This window comes from Epinephelus lanceolatus, chromosome 17, assembly GCF_041903045.1.
Source record: "Epinephelus lanceolatus isolate andai-2023 chromosome 17, ASM4190304v1, whole genome shotgun sequence".
NCBI classification, from domain to species: Eukaryota; Metazoa; Chordata; class Actinopteri; order Perciformes; family Serranidae; genus Epinephelus; species Epinephelus lanceolatus.
The window spans coordinates 43,281,354-43,298,805 of NC_135750.1; the positions used below are offsets into that span (position 1 = coordinate 43,281,354).

A 17,452-nucleotide genomic window follows, 5' to 3' on the forward strand; every position below is an offset into this window, starting at 1 on the left:
CCCATAATGAAGCGGGTTCGAATCCCGTGAAAATATTCTTTTTTACGTTTCACAGGGCTGAACGGTTCTTTAATATGGCACATGTTTATTTAGGCAGGCACCAGAGACGAAACTGTGTAGGCCTATTTAGAAAATTTATTCGAGATAGGAGTTAGATTTACAGGAAAAGCAACTTGGCCTCTTCCTGTTTTCAACATTCCGTCATAACAAGTGTGATTCAAACCGCGACTGAGTGTCGGTCCGTGACTGGGTTCCTCCAACAAGAGTCCAAAGACGGAGCAGGTCGGCTATGTTTTGATATTGTTATGAAAAACTGAATAAAGAGGCCTTCGCGAGGACAGCTACGTGTTCTCTTCCTGGTTGAAAACAGCTGTTGTCACTACGACAACCACAGACGCATTCGGGTGAAGGTCGCCAGTTAACAGGGTCGCGAGTAAATCCGAAACACCGGCTCCAGGTCCAATCATTTCCTCTTCGTCGGTGTCATGCTGCACAGTGACTGTTAGCACCCAGCCCACTGTGGGTCTGTTAGGGAATGTACAAAAATATACCAACCGGGCTGCATGATGTGTGTGGTTTATGCACTGATAAGTGACTGTTCTTAACTTGTCAGAGGAGGAGTGTGGCTGGTTGATTTTTATTTTATTTATTTATTTATTTTATTTTAGGGATGCACCGAATATTCAGTAACCGAATATATTTCGGCCGAATATTGCAAAAAAACCACACATTAGGTATTCGGTGGAATAAGTTAAAAGCAAGGCCGAATAATAGCAGCGTTTTGATAATGCAATCAAACGGCGTGCCATGATGGGCGGAATAAAATGTCGGTAGTGTGGCGATCTGCCCGTCACGGCACTCGCATTTGCGACTAAAAATAGTTTTGAGCGAGCAAAATAGGCTTAAATCATTCAGCACACTGTGCGAGCAGCCTACAGATTTCAACCAGCAGCAGAAACGAAAGGCGAATCCCACCAATTGTGGGTTGAACGGGGGTCACAGACACAGACACTAACGTTAATGTATTCCTGTCAAATATAGCGGCCATCGGCTTACCGGGCGACGGAGAAGTCGGCTCCAATAATATCCTCTTCTTGGTGTCATGACTGCCCAGAAGTACCTGAACAGCCGAGCCAGCCGAACACAAGTATGTGATGTGTCAGAGGAGAAACGAGCCTTTCACATTTCTCTCTTTGTGGCAGGTAACGGCCCACAAACCTCACCGCACTTTAGGGACTGTTCATTACTTATGAAGGGACTGTCAGGGGAGGAGGGTGGCTGGTTGATTTTTATTTTATTTTTATTTATTTTATTTTGATCCCCCCTATGTTAATCACTTATTGATGCTGTTTTTGAAGTATGAATAAGTCAATCAGTAATGTATTCCATTGAAATATCATTGATGTATTATAGAAAAGTGATTTATCTTTTTATAAATGACAAAAGGCACATCTGCCTCATTTTCGCTGTGGTATCGTGATACTTCTCAGAACCATGATATTTTCATTGGTATCGCACAGTGGGGCCCAATTTTGGTACCGTGACAACACTAATCTGGAGGGGGTTCATCTGCAAAAACTCATGGAAAACTAAACAATGATATTGACAGAGAAATGTGAAAGGCTCGTTTCTCCTCTGACACATCACATACCTGTGTTCGGCTGGCTCGGCTGTTCAGGTACTTCTGGGCAGTCATGACACCAAGAAGAGGGTATTATTGGAACCGACTTCTCCGTCGCCCGGTAAGCCGATGGCCGCCGTATTTGACAGGAATACATTAACGTTACTGTCTGTGCCTGTGACCCCTGTTCAACCCACAATCGGTGGGATTCGCCTTTCGTTTCTGCTGCTGGTTGAAATCTGTAGGCTGCTCACACAGTGTGCTGAATGATTTAAGCCTATTTTGCTCGCTCAAAACTATTTTTAGTCGCAAATGCGAGTGCTGTGACGGGCTGATCGCCACACTACCGACATTTTATTCCGCCCATCACGGCACACCGTTTGATTGCATTATCAAAACGCCGCTATTATTCGGCCTTGCTTTTAACTTATTCCAACGAATACCGAACATGTGTTGTTTTTTTTTGCAATATTCGGCCGAATATATTCGGTTACCGAATATTCGGTGCATCCCTAGTATTCGGTACTCGGTATTCGGCCAAGCGTTTAATAATATTCGGCTTCGGCTTCCACCACAAATTTTCATTTCGGTGCATCCCTATTTTATTTTGATCCCCCCTGTAGCCACAAATATTTTTCCTTGAGTTTTTTGAAGTGACTGGTGATGCATGACCCTTCACCATGAATTAGATTTTTAAAATTTAGCTGAGTTCATCAGATGAACTCATCTAAGCGTGCCGGGCGACCCAATTACAAAAGCCAGTGGACAAAAGACATCCTTTGTGTCTAATAGTAGAGCAGTAGGCCCAGTGTAGCCCTGTGTGTGTGTGTGCTGGGCCCTTACCACACACATGATGGAGGAGAGGGTGGCTCCAGAGGAGCATTTGTATTTTGTTGTTTTCCTATTAAATGTGTATTTAAAAAAAAAAAAAAAAAAAGTTTAGCAAAGAGCCCTGGCCATCATAAATTGTTTTGTAAGTCAAGACCTTTATTGTGCTACATTGCTGTTGCATTGAGATATAATTTGGTTAAAGCCATATTGTAACACAATAAATTGTTCAAAATGGAGTGAAAAACTAGTTTTGGTTTGATGTCACACTTAAAGGGATAGTGCACCCAAAAATGAAAATTCAGCCATTATCTACTCACCCATATGCCGAGGGAGGCTCAGGTGAAGTTTTAGAGTCCTCACATCACTTGCAGAGATCCAAGGGGAGAGGAGATAGTAACACAACTCCACCTAATGGAGGCTGACGGCGCTCCAGATTCAGACGTCCAAAAACACATAATTGAAACCACAAAATATCTCCATACTGCTCGTCCGTAGTGATCCAAGTGTCCTGAAGCCCCCGACATAAAAAGGTGTTAAAAAGGTGTCCTCATTGTAGCCTGTAGCTCTAACTGCCTCTCTGGACACCGCGTTCGTGCGCTAGTGCGAGACTGTGAGACATGGGCACCGCGTTCATGTGTGTGTGCTTGCTTTTGCTGGTCTGGCGCAAGCGCACACATGTGAACGCGGTGCCCAGAGAGGCAGTTAAAGCTACAGGCTACAATCTGGGGTGCCATAAACCTCCGTTAGGTGGAGTTGTGTTGCTACCCCCTCTACCCTTGGATCAAGTGTTGTGAGGAAACTTCACCTGATCCTCCATCGGCATATGGGTGAGTAGATAATGGGTGAATTTTCATGTTTGGGTGCACTATCCCTTTAGGCTGTATGACCAAACTGTTCAATATGATAAACCCATGTTGTGCAAGCATCACTATCAGTAATGTGATTATATGTAGTAATTCAAACACCAGAAAATATTGAGAAATGATCATTGTTATGAGACCAGAAAATGTCCTTTAGTTTCACTCAAAATGCTGTGATATCTCAGCATCCCAGACAACATCTAGATGATGTCTAGATTAGGGATGCACTGAAATGGAAATGTGTGGCCGAAGCCGAATAAAATTAAATGCTTGGCCGAATACCGAATACCGTTGTTTAGTTTTTCATTAGTTTTTGCAGATGAACCCCCTCCAGATTAGTGTTGTCATGGTACCAAAATTGGGACCCACGGTACGATACCAGTGAAAGTATCACGGTTCTGAGTAGTATCAGGATACCACAACGAAAATGAGGCAGATGTGCCTTTTGTCATTTATAAAAAGATAAATCACTTTTCTATAATACATCAATGATATTTCAATGGAATAAATTACTAATTGACTTATTTATACTTAAGAAACAGCATCAATAAGTGATTAACATGGGGGATCAAAATAAAATAAATAAATAAAATAAAAATCAACCAGCCACCCTCCTCCCCTGACAAGTAAAGAGCAGTCCCTTCGTAAGTAAAGAACAGTCCCTAAAGTGCGGTGAGGTTTGTGGACCGTTACCTGCCACAAAGAGAGAAATGTGAATGGCTCGTTTCCCCTCAGACACGTCACATACCTGTGTGCCGCCACGGCTCGGCTGTCCAGGTACTTTTGGGCAGTCATGACGCCAAGAAGAGGACATTATTGGAGCCGGACTTCTCCGTCGCCTGTAAGCCTTATCTTGTGCCGCGAAGCACTATGGCTGCCATATTTGACAGGAATACATTCCTGTCTGTGTCTGTGACCCCAATTCAACCCACAACCAGCGGGATTCGCCTTTCGTGTCTGCTGCTGGTTGAAATCTGTACTCACACAACGTGCTGAATGATTTATTTTGCTCGAACAAAACTATTTTTAGTCACAAATGTGAGTGCAGTGACGGACGGAGTGAAATATCACCACACTGCTGACAATTTACTCCGTCCGTCACCGCTGAAGATAGACTAGGTGCATCCCTAGTCTAGATTCATGTCACAGTGAATAATTAATTACATCCATAAATTGCCAAATTCTAAGACTGCAGCTTGAAATACAGTGTCATGTGATATGTTGGACCCTGAAGTTTGACTGATTGTGTCACTGTGCTTACAGGAGGAAGGCTCAAGTTTCTCAACCACTGATGGCACTTCTGACTGCACAGGTAAGAGGGGGTGGGACATAATGAGGTGATACTAAATTAAGTTTGTAGTAAGTAGTTTGTGGTACTGTACTATGTTACTGAAAAATAATTCTTAAAGGTAAAGATGATAACTTTAGAGAAATGAGATGTAATTATATCTGCTACCTTTAGTGAAAATGCACATTTCATAAACCTTTAGTTTTGTTTAGGGATGCACAATGATATTGGCTCAGAGGCAGATAAAGGCTCTAAAATAAAATATCGGCATCAGTCAAAAATGAACATTTCTGCCGATGTTACAGGCCAATGAGATGACGCTTCAGTTATGTGCACACAATGTGAGCTGTTGACCAAAAAGTAATGAGTAGGCCTAGTTTTCTTCTTTTGCTTCATGAATGTTGAAAAGCACTCTATGTCTGCATCTGCCAGTCAGCGATCACAATAAGAGAAGGCGTAATAATAACGTGTTAAATATCCGATGGGCCACCTGCAGGCCGTCCTGGTTTTAAAGAATGCATTACAGTAAAGTGATTTAATTTTCTGAACTAACCAGACTGTTCTAGCTGTTCTTATATTCGCCTTTACCCACCTAGTCATTATATCCACATTAGTGATGATTATTTATCAAAAATCTCAGTGTTAATATTTTGTGAAAGCACCAGTGGTTATCCCCACAATATTGTCACAATATCAATACTGAGGGATTTAGTCAAAAATATTGTGGTAATTTATGGTATGTTGTTTTAGAGAAAATGTTTATATCGAGAGAGATATATATATATATCGTATATGGCAGAATAGCCTAAAAATGTCGATATTATTTATAAGCCATATCGCCCAGCCCTAATAAGCAGCTGCTGTCAGACTCTCCATGTCAACGCTGGAAACACAGAGAGTCCGCTGAGCTTTGACAGAGTCACTAGTTCACATTCATGGCCCTTTGTGAAAGTTTCAGTATGGTACCTGTGTTGTTAGCGCAGCTAGCTGCTGAGAGGCTCTCCGGTGTATGGGTTAGAGTTAAAGTCATCACAATATGTAGAATTTAAATAAAATGTCAACATTTGGACCTGAATCAATCAACAACACTATTATATACCCAGATACATTGGTTTTCAGCAGAGAAAAGTGGTTTGGGGGTTTAGTTAGTCTTTAATGACAGATTTGTGGACAGAGGATTTCAACCATATCTGCGCAAATTAAACAGTGCACAGCAGCACACAGCCAGCCGGACCCCAGCCTGGCACTGACCCACACTGGGGAGCGTGTGGCTGCGCTTATGGGGTCTCCTTCAATTTAAGGCATAAGTGGTGGAGGAGATACAGACGTACCACCTGTGTCTGAGCCAGATAATGGTAAATATTTAAATGTGCCCCATTCATAAGAAATACATGTCTGCAGATGCCATATTATTAACTAGAAGTCTGTCTGAACGGACACTGCATTAGTATGATCTAATAACAATTATCATACAAAGCCATACACTGTACTGCAAGTCCACGCTGATTTAAAACTTGCGTACACGAGCTGAGACCTGGTGTGAGATTTGATTGTACCCTATGCTCACGTCCAAATTGATAAATGCCAAAGTTTGCTTGGAAATGAGCGTACGCCCACTATTCTGGTGTACGTTCGTTTGATAAATGAGGGCCAGTGTGTTTAGTTGTAGTTCCATCAACTATGAAAAATTTTATGGTTATATGAAATTTTAAGTCATGTTATTTTGATTTTGGTGTAACTACAGGTGGTATTGTTAGCTCATCTTGAACCCGATTAACATTTTTCTCTTCTGTAATTTATTTGCAGTTGCTGATGTGACAGATGGCTTTCACGTTAAACAGAAGAAAGAGGTAGGATATGTTATATGGGTTCTTAAAATCGATAGTTTAACTAGTTGTGTACATGCACGACTGTGTACATATGATGGAAATCAAAACAATAATATGACAGTATACCACTGAGGCCCCCTGCGTGCTTCACCATTATCTTTAATTAATTAATTAATTAATTTTTATTTAATAATTTATTAAAACTGTTTGAGGACAAGTTCATGAACTTTGATTCAATTCTGGCCCGGGCCTGTTGCTGCATGTTGTTCCCTCTCTGTACTCTGTCCCATCCAGAGCATGTGAGCGGAGTGGAGTGGTAAGAATTTCTGCTCCTCGCTCTCAGAGCTGTTTGTTCCCTCAGCTCCCCGGCTCAAAGCCGCTCCAGGTCACTCCGCTCAATATCGCTCTGCGCTCATCTCTGATTTCACCCTGCTCCACTCAAATCGTTCACTGCTCACTCAAAAAAAGAAAAAACCTGTATTGTATTTTAATTTTAGCTTAAACACTAGCCAGACTAATTCACAAGTAAAACATGAGCTCGGCAGATACATCTGGTTTCTACTTTAAAAGCATAATTTAATATCAATTAAAAAACACAACCCAACTCAAACCTTAGGTTAATGTTTCTGTTTTAACCTAATAAGTTATTAGTTAAAAATGTTGTTTAATCAAATTAAACTTTAAATAACAAAATTGTTTCTCTCCATTATGAGCTCTCTCTCATGTCTCTTTCTGACTTCTCGCAGTCTCGAGGCATGTTCAGACCAAACACGAGGTGAATTTTTGCATTGCGTTATTCTCTGCTAGTTTGATCACGGGATCATTTGTGTTTATTCGCCCGAAACAGGCAGAAAATCTACTGTAGCCTACATTAGCCGTAAGCTAGCGAGCAATGGCAGACACCGAGGGTGTGTTTGTGTTCAGTTGAGCCTCTGACTGAACACTCACCAGAATTTCCCTCCAGTCTCTTTTCTTTTCTCTCCTCTCTGTACGTTCCCGTCCAGTCAAAAGTTCAAAAGTTTCAACAGTTTGAAAATAAACTGAGCTTTCCTCCCACTGGTAAACGGCTCCAGAGCAGAGGAGAATCTGGTGCTAATTCGTACAGCAGGTCCCTCTCTTTCCTCTGTCCTCCATAGTTCCCCACTTTCAGTAGCTGTCTGCCGGTGTTTGTCCCTCTGCTCCACCCGGTCCTATTGTGGACGCAAATTTTTTAAAAATCTGCTCTCTGCTCTTCTCTGCTCCCATGCTCTGGTCCTCTCTGATAAAGCATACATGGCCAAATAATAATTTGGCTAAACAATGGTGAACATTTTTTATTGTTTTGCAGGCTCAAAGTCATTACTTAAGTTGCCTTCAGAAACTCAAAGCACATCACGATGTGTGTGAGAACCTCTACGAGAAGGCGCACACAAAAAGGTTAAACGATGAGAGAGAGAGAGAGGACCTTGTTTTTCCACCATAGCCTGAATACAACAGTAAGTTGTACTACACCTTTTTATAAAGTACGTTAGAGTGACAAACAAAAGAACATAATGACAGGGATAGTTCTCTTTCTTGTGTCTCATTAGCAAACATTCATTAAAATCTGAAAGGAGCAGTGATGGTGAGTTCACTGTGTTCTGGAGATGCACCCTATTTTTCCCTGGTAATTCTACATTGTGAACAACAAATCCATGTTAAACTGGCCTAATAGAAATCAACAAACGAAAAGTCATTGTCAAAAAATTCCAGCAAAGGCTGGCTCAGATAGTGGCAGCGGCAGCACCGTGTGCGTGACATGTCATGATCATGTGACGGGAGCTGAGTGATGCTGAGCAATACAAAGATTCAACTTTACAGTCAGGTGTTTTTTTTTTTTTTTTTTTTTAGTCCACACTCCAATCAGCCTACGTGAGTGTTTTACCTGTAGCCTTGCATTTTAAAGCCTTTCTTCGTCATCTGTGATGTGAAAACATCACATTTCCACACAGTCAGAGAAAGTCAAAGTGTGCAGCGTCATGCTCATAGTTCAGTTATTAAATCCCAGCATGCACCACAAAGTGTCTCTCCTGACAGCAGGCTCTAGACATTTTGGGGACAGCCCTGGATGTGACACTGTTTTGTAAAAAAAGTTTCAGATTTGGGATTTTATTTGTGTAATTTTCAGATACATCTTCTAAATACATGAATATGACTATAATTATAGCCTGAGTGTGTGGGATTTCCCCCCCTCTGGTCTATATATCCTTGCTTCTACTAAATTATTTTATCCCTGGTGGAGACAAAATTCTCATAAATCTCATAGTGATTAATGAATGTATCGAAGTTAAGCGCTGCAGCTAGCAGTCTAATGTGCAAACAACAATAATTTTTCTGTAAAGTTTACTTTAACAGCTGTAATTATTATTAGTAGCAATCTGGGGACATCTAACAAAGTCTCTTACTTTTATATTTTCACTCGTTATCTAGGAAAATAAAACAATTTGTTTCCTAATTTTTTTTTTCCTTCAGTATTGATAACAGTACAATTAAAATACTGGATCAATAAGCAGTATCAATAAGAGTAATAGTACCGTTAAAATCTTAACGATTCCATCCCTATTTCCCATAATGCCTAGTGCTTGACTGAATAGTTTAAGTTTGCTGTTTTGTGTTCCAAAATGCAAATTTTACTTTTTATTACATTTTGTAATATGTCAGAACATGATGATTTATGTCAGAATATAGTGGTTTATGTTGGTTGTTTTTTGTGCTGGTTTATAGTTTACACCATAAGTAAGGAGGCCGTTACATTTAATGACACCATGTCTTTCATTTTAATCGTGGAAAAGTCACAATCACCCAAACCTATTGTAGGGCTGCTCAATAATGGCAAAAATCATAGTCACAATTATTTTATTCTTGAGATCACAATTATTTAATGCGACCACTCTTTGACTTTGGAAACACTGTGCATTTATTGAACTTTGTTGGCGAAGTTGGGGTGGGGGAAAGAGCGCATCTGAACACACACTGCTCATCAAACTCTGATCAAACTGGCAAATTAAGTAGTTCTGATCAAATATGACTCAAGATCTTGTTACTGCAGGCTGTTTCTTGCTTGAGCGACCGGAGCGAAATTGGAGCGAGAGATAAGGCTCCGCTCCACCTTTTTAGAAAATAAATAAATAAAAAATAGCCGCTCCTCGCTCAACACAAAATCCTTCCGCTCCCTGCTCCAGCTCCACTCCGCTCACGGGTTTTCAATATTTGTAGTATTTTTTTTTTTGTTGTTGTTGTATGTTTTTAGTTTGTAAAGCGCTTTGGGGTTGCATTTTTGATGTATGAAAGGTGCTATATAAATAAAGTTTGATTGATTGATTGATTGATTGTTGCATCCCAGCGCTCCATTTGTCTCTCCCTTGTAAGAATCCCAGAATCACATTTTAACCATACATTTGAAAGGATAGTCTGGGTTTATAAGAGTCCCTTCTGATTTGTCCCAAAACTGGGAGTCCTTACTGTTCACTCAAAATGACTTAATACCAATTATTATTGTTTTAATAAAATTGGACTCCTAACCCTTTTGAGGAAGGAGTTTTTCCAAATGTTTCCTCAGAACTCAATCTCATTTATCTATCCTCAGTAGCTTTCCATGCCCCATAGCCATTGTGACATCATCATTAGAATGTTTGGTTCACATAATACTAATCACTTGGGTGTAATCGTATACCTCAAACAGGTTTAGCATTTGCTAGCATCACTTTAAATCTATTGCTAAGCAACATGCTTCATGACCCCTTTAACTGAGCGTCTAACTGAGAGTCTATTTGTTCCCATGAGACCAATTTCATCAAGCTATGATGAGGTTAAGGGGCCTGTTTGAAAATTGTCTCACCGATTTTATTATTTGTGCTACCATTGGCACCCATGTTCACCAACAACATATTGTTCATAAAGCTTCTCGTTGGCCCTGAAAGATAATTGTATTATGAAGTTGCATCCCTTTCCCTGATTCTCAAGTAAAATAAATGTCTCTCTTCTATTGTAGCTGACCAAAGAAATGCTTGGGTACAACACCGATTGTTCAATTTTCAGCATCGACCTCAGCGAAGATGACTATGTCCCAGCATCATCAGAGGACAGTTCATCTGAATCATCAGAACGAAGTAGTCAGAAGCGACACCGTGTGAAAGAACATTCAAAACTCCACAAACTGAGACCAAAGACTTCATTAGAATAAAAAAACAGCTCAAATGGGTTATCAGGAGCCAAGATAAAGAAGCGAGGCAGGGAAGCAGGCTTGCATTCCAGAGAAGAGGATTCCGATGAACCAAGACTCAAAACAGGGACACATTACAAGAGGAGTGACAAGAGAAGCTTAAGTTCTAGCAAGGAAGAAGATTCTGTTGAATCAAGACACAAAACAAAGACGAGATACAAAAGGAGTAACAAGAGAGGCTCAGGTTCTAGTGAAGAAGAGGATTCAGGTGAATCAAGACACACAACAACGAAACGATACAAAAGGAGTGACAAGAGGGGCTCAAGTTCTCGAGTAGAAGGTGAATCAGGTGAATCAAGACACAAAACAAAGAAATGATACAAAAGGAGTGACGAGAGGCTCAAGTTCTCGAGTAGAAGGTGAATCAGATGACTCTGCATCAGTCAAAAAGAAAAATAGAAACACTTACACAAGATGTAAAAAATCTACTGATAATGCACTGTCAGTTAAGAGGAGTGATTCTCTTGTTGTCACTAATGTTCTAAAAATAGATGGGTCTAAGAAATACAACCAAAAGAAAAATTACTGTATTTTCTGCTGGGAACCCCAATCAAAAATTGCACGCCATCTGGAACGTAAACATTGGGATAAAATGGAAGTCGCTAGTGCAATGATGTATGCAAAGAACTCTAAAGAAAGGAGAAATCAGCTGGATCTCCTTCGCAAGCAAGGAAATCGGGCACACAACATTACAGCACTCACAAAAGGAAAAGGGATACTGGTATCTTGTAGACAACAAAGTGATGGCAAGAGTAGTCCAAAGGACTATGAGCACTGTTTTGCATGCTTTGGGTACTTCAAACGCAAGACTTTGTGGAGGCACGCAAAACAGTGTGCACTTGTTCAAAATCTTCTCAGAACATTACCTGGAAAAACAAGACTACAGGCTCTCTGTGCTGCGGCTCAACCTGCATCTTAAGATGTGAACATGAAGGTATGGACCCTCGTGAATGACATGACTCAAGATGAAATTGCTCATGCTCCAGAGCATGCAACAAGACAAATATATGATGAAGGTTGGAGAAAAGATGTACAACAGTCAACGTGAAACTGCCTCTCAACATGACAAGGTTTGGCAAATTATGCGAGGACTGGGGAGACTGTTGATCCTAGGAAGGAAGGTGACCCCTCTGAAAAAGATGGAGGATTATATCAATCCACAACACTTTCATCATGTTGTTTGAGCTGTCAAAGAAGCAACTGGATTTGATGAAAAGAGGAACAAGTTTGAAAAACCCACCCTAGCCACAAAGCTAGGGCAAAGCATCCAGAGAGTAGCAGACATCATGGAGGCTGAAGCACTTTTATCCCAGAACAATGAAAAAAAGCAGGTTGTCCAAGAGTTTAGACGCATGTACAGTCTTACCTGGAATGAGATGATCTCTTCCGCTGCATACCGTACACTGGAGGAGAAGAAATGGAACAAACCCAAGCTCGTTCCATTAGCAGAAGATGTGAAAAAAATGCACATGTACATGACAGACAAGCAGAAACAATACCATGGGTAGTTGTTTGATGAGAAAACCTCAAAGAATTGGAGCAATCTTGCTAAAGTAATACTGGCACAGATAATCCTTTTCAACCGAAGACGAGAAGGCGAGGTCTCAAAGATGCATTTGGAAGCATTTCTCAGCAGGGACAACTCCCCATTTAATGAAGATACTGGTGAAGCACTGACGGAGTTGGAGAAAAGGCTCTGCCAGCATTTCGAACGTGTGGAAATTCGAGGGAAGCATGGCAGGAAGGTGCCCATCATCCTTACTCCAGCAATGGTGCAATCTCTGGAGCTACTTGTGGAGGAGAGAAGCTCATGTGGAGTGGGTTAAAACCTCTACTTATTTGCAAGACCAGGGTTTGAAACAAGGCTTAGGGGGTCTGACTGCATCCGTGAGTTGGCTAAAAACTGGGGGGCCCAAAAACCTGAAGCTCTGTCATCCACAAAGCTGAGAAAACAAGTGGCCACTCTGTCAAGAGTACTGAATCTAAATGACACTGAGCAAGATCTTTTGGCAGACTTTCTGGGACATGACATAAGAGTACACAGGAAGTTCTATCGCCTCCCCGAAGGGACTTTGCAGTTGGCAAAGATCAGTAAGGTATTGATGGCCTGTGAACAAGGCAGACTGGCCGAATTCAAGGGGAAAAGTCTGGACCAAATCTCGATCAGCCCCGAAGGTAAGAAACTATTAATTGTAAGGGCAAAGTTGACTGTTGACTGTTGCCTGTTACGTATTGTACACAAATTTCAGTTGATACAATTTGCCTTTGTTTGCCATTTTGAAGACAAATTTGAGGTTATGGAAGAAAGCTCAGGGGAGTCATCTGCAGATGAAGATCATCCAGCTTCTTCAGCAGGTATGTCTATGCTTCAAATTGGTGTGCTTGATCACAACAGCGTTTCCCTTTTTTGGGTTAATGTTTACATCCTCAATCTATATACAGTAATTCTGGACATCATACAGTCAGGCTGTATAGATCACTAGTCATGCCACATGCATCATTTTGTTTCCTATGCACGTTTTCCAGGAGAGGAATTTGTTACTGAAGACGAGCAGAGCACTTCAAAGCAGCAGCCTGGACAAAAGTGAGGCTCGGGAGGTAAGAATGTGGCATAGTCATTACGTGTGCCATATGTATGTTAAATTATTGCTGTAGCTGTGTTTGGTTAGAGCATCTATAGACAGTATTTCTGGACATTTATACACATTACACAACATGCAGAGGGTCATTCTTGCCCTGTTTGAGTTCATTTTCTATGACTGTTTTCCAGGAGGAGCTTCAGTGACTGGAGACAAACGGGGTACTTCTAAGCAGCAGCCTGTAAAGAAACAAAGCTCCGGAGGTAAGCACGATGCATGGCCGTCACTTTTCCCACCCTGATATGTGTCAGCAGCAGTTCCTATACACTGGAACTGAACAGCAAGAGGAGAAATCAAAGGCTGATCAAACCTTTTTATGCCAGACACTAGCTAGTATGTCCAGTCTAGTCTGCTTGGCTAGGGTATTTACTTTGTTGGCTTTGTCATCACAATGCCCTGGTTCCACAAATGGTGTGAAGTGAAAATATCAACTTGATCGTTTTTATAGATCAAGGTCTATATTCCCAGCACTGTTCGAACGTTCATATACATACGCCAAAACAATTACCTGGCAGCTAAGTAAAACAGCAGTGTTAAAGAAATTAGCAAGCAGCTAGCTACTTAACAATGAAAGCAGTTAAAAAACTCAACTACTACTAAAAATTGCAAACTAACACTAAGGTTCAACATACATCCAGACTGCATTGTGGATAGGGTTCATAATCTGAATCTGGAATGCAAAGATTAGGAAATATGATTAACCTCAATTACCTGACCTATAAACGTAGTTAACTATTGAACATTTACTAAGATTTGAATGTAGTTTAACTACCATCCTACAACTGCAAAATGTAGTTGAAGTAGTAAGTGAACTACACGTTGTTACTTATTCCCCAACACTGGTAAACCAGTTGTTTTAGCATGGTATTTTATATATGGGCAACTTAGGTAGGTCCTCAACCCACCCTATTTTCTTTAGCCAACGACTCGATACTGAACAGCAACACGTACATATATTGGTAGGAGGGCAGGAAATTCAGGCTGGCTTCCCCTTTCCTATTGATGTCTGACAATTTTCAACATTAAATTATTAAATTTCTTGTGGATTAAGTGTTCTTTACAATCTCTTTTCCAAGGTGCTAAAAAGGCAAATGAAAATGGTCAACAGAGGAGGTGAATGCAGTTGAACAGTCTCTGATGGACTTCATTCGTATGGGGAAGACACCTGGAAAACAGGATTGTGAGAGGTGCATCGCTGCTTCCCCTCAAGCCCTAGCTGAGAGGGACTGGAGAGGTGTAAAATTCTATGTTCACAATAGAATAGTTTCAGATCAGAGGTTGTAGGAACACAATAGTCACATCAGATACATCTAGTTCTGACGTATTATCTAGTTCTGACGTATGGAATTGAAATTGATAACCTAAAAGTCTTTCCACAGAATCCCTCGCTATCGGATCATTATCTGATTACTTTTGATTTCTTTTTACCCGATTGCACGCCACTCAGCAACAGTTACTATACTAGATGTTTATCAGATAGTGCTGTCGCAAAATTTAAGGAAAAGATTACTCCGTCGTTAAATTCAATACCAAGTCCCTCAGTAACAGAGGTTTCCTGTACCAACTTTGATCATTTTGTCGATAGCGCCGTAGGCTCGCTGCGAACAACGCTTGACTCTGTAGCTCCTCTTAAAAAGAAGTTAAAAAAGCAAAGAAAGTTCGCTCCTTGGTATAACTCTCAAACCCGTAAGTTAAAAGAAATATCGCGAAAATTTGAAAGGAATTGGCGATTGACCAAACTGGAAGAATCTCGTTTAATCTGGACAGACAGTCTCAAAACTTATATGAGGGGCCTCCGCAATGCCAGAGCAAACTATTACTCAGCATTAATAGAAGAAAACAAGAACAACCCCAGGTTTCTTTTCAGCACTGTAGCCAGGCTGACTGAGAGTCAAAGCTCTATTGAGCCTTGTATTCCTTTAGCCCTTAGCAGTAATGATTTTATGAGCTTTTTTAATGACAAAATTCTAACTATTAGAGGCAAAATTCATGACCTCCTGTCCTCAGATAGTACCTATCTAACCTCAAACACAGCTGTAAGACCTAATATATATTTAGATTGCTTCTCCCCAATTTCTCTTCAAGAATTGACAGCAGTGATTTCTTCATCTAAATCATCAACTTGTCTCTTAGACCCCATCCCAACTAGGCTACTTAAGGAGGTCTTTCCTTTAGTTAACACTCATATATTAGATATGATCAATATATCCTTATTAACAGGCTATGTACCACAGTCTTTTAAGGTAGCTGTAATTAAACCTCTACTAAAAAAGCCCACCCTGGATCCAGAGGTGTTAGCCAACTATAGACCAATATCTAATCTTCCCTTTATGTCAAAGATCCTTGAGAAAGTAGTCGCAGACCAGCTGTGTGATTTTCTCCATGATAATAATTTATTTGAGGAATTTCAGTCAGGATTTAGAGTGCATCATAGCACTGAGACAGCACTAGTTAAAATTACAAATGACCTTCTGATTGCTTCAGACAAAGGACTTGTCTCTGTACTTGTTTTATTAGATCTTAGTGCGGCGTTTGACACAATTGACCATCAAATTCTACTGCAGAGACTGGATCACTTAATTGGCCTAAAAGGTTCTGCACTAAGCTGGTTTAAATCTTATTTATCTGATCGTTTTCAGTTTGTTGACGTTCATAATGAATCATCCTTACGTACTAAAGTTTGTTTTGGAGTTCCGCAAGGTTCTGTGCTCGGACCAATCCTATTTACTCTATATATGCTTCCTTTAGGTAACATCATTAGAAATCACTCTATAAATTTCCATTGTTATGCGGATGATACTCAGTTGTATTTATCGATGAAGCCAGAAGAAAGTAATCAATTAACTAAACTCCATAACTGCCTTAAAGACATAAAAACTTGGATGAGCACCAATTTCCTGATGTTAAATTCAGACAAAACTGAAGTTATTGTTCTTGGCCCCAAACAACTCAGAGACTCTTTATCTGATGACATAGTTTCTCTAGATGGCATTGCTCTGGCCTCTAGCACTACCGTAAGAAACCTCGGAGTAATATTTGATCAAGATTTGTCTTTTAATTCTCATTTAAAAGAAACCTCACGGACTGCATTTTTTCCTCTGCGCAATATTGCAAAAATTAGGCCTATCCTGACCCGAAAAGATGCAGAAAAATTGGTCCACGCTTTTGTTACCTCTAGGCTGGATTACTGTAACTCTCTATTATCAGGTAGCTCTAGTAAGTCCTTAAAAACTCTCCAGCTAATTCAGAATGCAGCAGCACGTGTACTAACAGGAACTAAGAAACGAGATCATATTTCTCCTGTTTTAGCTTCTCTGCACTGGCTCCCTGTAAAATCCAGAATTGAATTTAAAATCCTACTGTTAACTTATAAAGCTCTAAATGGTCAAGCTCCATCATATCTTAGTGAGCTCATAGTGCCATATTATCCCACCAGAACACTGCACTCTGAGAACGCAGGGTTACTCGTGGTCCCTAAAGTCTCCAAAAGTAGATCAGGAGCTAGAGCCTTCAGCTATCAGGCTCCTCTCCTGTGGAATCATCTTCCTGTTACGGTCCGGGAGGCAGACACCGTCTCCACATTTAAGACTAGACTCAAGACTTTCCTCTTTGATAAAGCTTATAGTTAGGGCTGGCTCAGGCTTGCCCTGTACCAGCCCCTAGTTAGGCTGACTTAGGCCTAGTCTGCCGGAGGACCCCCCCCCCCCCCCCCCCATAATACACCGGGCACCTTCTCTCCTTCTCTCTCTCTCTCTCTCTCGTATTCTATTACTGCATCTTGCTAACTCGGCCATTCTGGATGTCACTAACTCGGCTTCTTCTCCGGAGCCTTTGTGCTCCACTGTCTCTCAGATTAACTCATATCGCAGTGGTGCCTGGACAGCGTGACGTGTGTGGTTGTGCTGCTGCCGTGGTCCTGCCAGATGCCTCCTGCTGCTGCTGCCATCATTAGTCATTAGTCATACTTCTACTGTTATTATACACATATGACTATTGTCACACATGTATACTGCCAGATATTAATACATACTTTAAACATATTGTACCACAGTAGCCAGAACTATAACTATAATATTATTACTTTCAATAATGTTGTTGTAAGCTACTGTTATTACCTGCATCTCTCTCTCTGTCTCTCTGTCTC

At 40.8% G+C, this 17,452-nt stretch overlaps 1 long non-coding RNA gene across 2 annotated transcripts; it reads left to right on the forward strand.

Annotated features, from left to right (window-relative positions):
* On the forward strand, nt 1–16,969 carry LOC117248275 (uncharacterized). Of its 2 annotated transcripts, XR_013487870.1 has the most exons (9): nt 1–282; nt 4,576–4,624; nt 6,407–6,450; nt 7,757–7,904; nt 10,439–12,844; nt 12,953–13,024; nt 13,196–13,267; nt 13,440–13,511; nt 14,385–16,968. It is a non-coding gene; the product is annotated as an uncharacterized LOC117248275 (long non-coding RNA). The 2 variants fall into 2 exon arrangements; XR_004500894.2 differs by lacking the exon at nt 7,757–7,904 and having other exon boundaries at nt 14,385–16,969.
* Nucleotides 16,970–17,452: the final 483 nt, after the last annotated feature.